This window comes from Bufo bufo, chromosome 4, assembly GCF_905171765.1.
Source record: "Bufo bufo chromosome 4, aBufBuf1.1, whole genome shotgun sequence".
In the NCBI taxonomy this organism is placed as follows: domain Eukaryota; kingdom Metazoa; phylum Chordata; class Amphibia; order Anura; family Bufonidae; genus Bufo; species Bufo bufo.
In genome coordinates, this window is record NC_053392.1 from 322,560,774 (window position 1) to 322,565,081 (window position 4,308).

General features: G+C 45.1%; 1 pseudogene; it reads left to right on the forward strand.

The window, feature by feature from the left end:
• The first annotated feature begins 2,656 nt into the window (after positions 1-2,656).
• LOC121000097 lies at positions 2,657-2,837 on the forward strand (annotated as a pseudogene).
• The last annotated feature ends 1,471 nt before the right edge of the window (positions 2,838-4,308 follow it).

Consider the following 4,308-nt stretch of genomic DNA (forward strand, 5'->3'; position numbering starts at 1 on the left):
TTAGTAGATCTCCCCTCAATAAACTTTTTTCTAAACTGAATAACCATCATTTTTACAATCTTTTTGGTACTGTAGTCCACCCATTCCAGTTCATGAATTTTTGCATATGTGGCTTATTACGGGACCAAGCATCCAAAAATGATGCATTAATGGGGGCAAAATGTCTGCCCATTTGGACATGCACAAGTGCAGGGAGCCACTGAGGAGCTCTTACAGAGGATGGGAGTGGTAGTGGCCCTGATGGGCTGTTGTATCACAGTGTACTCACTCAAGCCATCACTCCCTGGGTTTCAGTGCGTTGAATAAGTAGTTTAAAGTATTCCTTTAATTATTGCAAAATAAGCATACATCCAGCCGCAATAAATACAAAGTACAGTTTCTCTGGCACCAGATGGGAAGGTATGATGGTTGGTTGGATGGCAATAGGTTGGCACTAGCAAGCACTTGTGAATGTAGAAATCCATTGAAGTACAGGCTTAATGTTGTCTGGCCTTGCGATGGTTTAGGTAGATGGTGTTGTCTGAGTTGTTGTCCCTCACCTTGCAGCTGTGCCTGTAAAGCTGCATTTTGCTGATCACTCTCCTGTCTTATCACACAAATGCTTTTTTGAAACTGATTTTCTGGTCACTCTAGATGTGTTTGTTTCACAGGAGAAGAATATCTGGTTCCTGAGCTTCCCTCTGGAATGTTTGTCTCACAGGGGAATATATGGTTCTTGGGAGTGGGAGCTGTGACATGTTCTTCCTCAATACCCCCCTATCAGGAAAAGGAACTTCTCTCTTACTAGCTAGACTGGAACTTCCCCTTCTGGCAGGAAGCAGGACAAGCCCACTCCTATAAAGAGGGGAGGAACAGGGTGGTTATAAGGGTATGCCTATAAGGGGGCAAAAAACAAACCATTTAGAGTAGATAACAACAACCTACAATGCCAGGCTGGAAAAAGCTTTGGATATTTCTACCTGTGGATTTGGAACATAACGAGCGAAACAGGATGATTGCCAGCGACCCATTTTACGGATAATGTGGGCTTGAACCCCATGTCTGGAAGCCGAAGATGCAGCTCCGATACGGAAGGAATGTCCGGAGATGAATTTGGGGTTGAAGTCTAGACCTGAAGCCAGTGTGCGAATGTGGGTGATGAACTGCGTTGACGTAAGAGGTCGGTTTTTAAAGGAAAGCAACGGGCTATCTGACGAGGAGTTGCCCAAAATGGACAATAATTATTTTAAGACCATGACAGGGCACCACTCGTTGAATCTCTGGAAATTATTTATTTTTATCGGGGCCTGACTTGGGAAGTTTTGATGGAAGATAGATATAATGTGAAATGATTACTGTGCCATATCAATTGACTTATGGACAAGCCTTTGACCCTGGGAGAGGTGCAAATGAACTCCACAGGTCTTAAAAAGCCGTAAAAACTGAGATACATGGCTGCTTTGATAATTGTACTGCTATAGGGCCCAAAAGTTTTCAAAATAGCTCTCCTGAAACTGGTTGTCTACCTGGACCTGGATTCTTGGAACTCTTTAGTATGCCCCTTAAAGTTGCTTTGATTGCTTTGAAGCAAAAAATGACCTGCTGTCTGGATGTTTTAGCATGTAGTGGTGTTGTACCCCGGCCAAATATAACCTGATTGTGTTATGGGAAAGTTTGAGCTCTTCATGATAGTAGGCTAGAAAAGCCATGATGTACTGTATGTGGTTCTGTTGATGTTGTTCCTGGGATGGTGGCATGTGAATTGGTTAATAGAGATGTCGCAAACATAAAATTTTCCGTTCGCGAACGGCGAATGCGAATTTCTGCAAATGTTCGCGAACGGGCGAACCGCCATAGACTTCAATAGGCAGGCAAATTTTAAAACCCACAGGGACTCTTTCTGGCCACAATAGTGATGGAAAAGTTGTTTCAATGGGACTAACACCTGGACTGTGGCATGCCGGAGGGGGATCCATGGCAAAACTTCCATGGAAAATTACGTAGTTGACGCAGAGTCGGGTTTTAATCCATAAAGGGCATAAATCACCTAACATTCCTAAATTGTTTTGAATAACGTGCTTTAAAACATCAGGTATGATGTTGTATCGATCAGGTAGTGTAAGGGTTACGCATGCTTCACAGTGACAGACCAAACTCCCCGTTTAACGCACCGCAAACAACCGCAAACTCCCCATTTGTACAAGGTTGGATACCAAGCTAGCCATGTCCCGTTCCTTGTCCTCACTGACGTCATTGAAGGTCTCTTCCTCCACCCAGCCACGTACAACACCAAGGGTCCCCGAAAGGTGACAACAAGTGCCCTGGGACGCCTGCTGTGGTTGGTCTTTCACCTCCTCAAAGCCACCTTCCTCCTCTGACTCCTCTACTTCAGAATCCTCTCTCTGCGTTGCCGCAGGTACAGCAATCGACGACGACAAGGCTGCTTCTGGTGGTGATGGTGACCACAACTCTTCCTCTTCATGCTCATCTACGGCCTGATCCAGCAGTCTTCGCAGGGCACACTCCAGAAAAAACGCATATTGGATGAGGTCGATGATGTTGCCTTCGGTTTGACTGACCAGGTTTGTCACCTCCGCAAAAGGACGCATGAGCCTACAGCCATTGTGCATGAGTGTTCAGTAACGCGGCCAAAAAATACCCAGCTCCGCAGAGGCTGTCCTCTTTTTTTTTTTAAATTAAAAAAAATGTGTTCTTAACAGTTTAATCTCTGTTTTGTCCCCTATCAGGGGCCAGTGTATGGAATAGATTTTAGGAACCGGGAGATGGAAAAAGATGCTTGGTCGGTCCTCTTACTTCCAATTCGGGGCATTGCGGGTACGCCTTGCAATGTACTGTGCCACCAGATATGAGTGGTGTGTTTAAGTAGTACTATTCCTATCAGTTTAATCCCTGTTACGTCCCCTATCAGGGGCCGGTGTATGAAATAGATTTTAGGAACCGGGAGATGGAAAAATATGCTTGGTTGGTCCTCCTAGTTCCAATTTGGGGCACTGCGCGTGAGCCATGTAATGTACTGTGCCACCAGATATGAGTGGTGTGTTAAGTAGTACTATTTCTATCAGTTTAATCCCTGTTACGTCCCCTATCAGGGGTCGTGTATGGAATAGATTTTAGACAACCGCAAAGAGTTGTCAATATAGTTGACACACTCATGACATAAATTTTATTCCTCTATGCGTCAATCTTGGTGTAGTGATGACTGTGCTCGTGCGCACGTTTGGGAGATTGCAGGCGATGGGGGTTTTTCAAAGCCTATGGTCGTGCTGAGGTTGTTCAGTGACAGTTAAGTGACCTAGAAAACAATGATTCTGAAGTGTGGGCCCATTGTTGGCCTAGTAGGCTTTAATGATCACCTTAGATGATCACAAAGAAAATTAATGTTTTTTCTATGCAAAATTATCCAGCCAATCGCTTTTGGTCTGTTCACAATGAAGCAACGACCTTATCATCTGGGGTGTGCCAACATTGCCATTTCCAACACACTCATAGAGGTGGTCGCTTTATTGTGATATGCAAGCCCCTTCACCACAACAAGGTAATGATCATGAATGGGAATTGACACATGTATGTGCCTTTTTTTTTGTTTTGTTTTTGCAGCCACAGTGCAGCACCAGAGGCCAGAAAAATTAGGCATGTACACATGCCTGAAAAATTAGGTATTGTTGCAGCCGCTACTGTAGCAGCGGCCAGAAAAATTTATGTTTTCCAGGCAGGCAGAAAGTGCACTAAAACATTTTGGCTTGAACCCTAGTTGGTGGCAGATAAGTCACGCAAGTCATCCGGCATGCAGAGATAAAATACAGCAGCGTGTGGACCATTTTTAGCCCAAGGCAGCTCATCTTATCACCAGGCCTTTATTAGTCAAATGTATTGCCCACTGTCAGTCTTTGGGATCCATGCCTCATTCATCTTAATAAAGGTGAGGTAATCTAGACTTTTTTGACCTAGGCGATTTTCTGACAGGACACTTGAAGCGGGGCAGGCCAGAAGTTCTATTGCAAATTGGGATAGCTCAGGCCACAGGTCAAGCCTGCACACCCAGTAGTCAAGGGGTTCATCGCTCCTCAGAGTGTCGATATCTGCAGTTAAGGCGAGGTAGTCTGCTACCTGTCGGTCGAGTCGTTCTCTGAGGGTGGACCCCGAAGGGCTGTGGCGATGCGTAGAACTTAAAAAGCTCTGCATATCCTCCATCAACATCACGTCTGTAAAGCATCCTGTCCTTGCCGTCGTGGTAGGAGGATTACTTTCACCTCTTCCCCTGTTAGATTCCCGTTGTGCTGTGACATCACCCTTATACGCTGTGTAAAG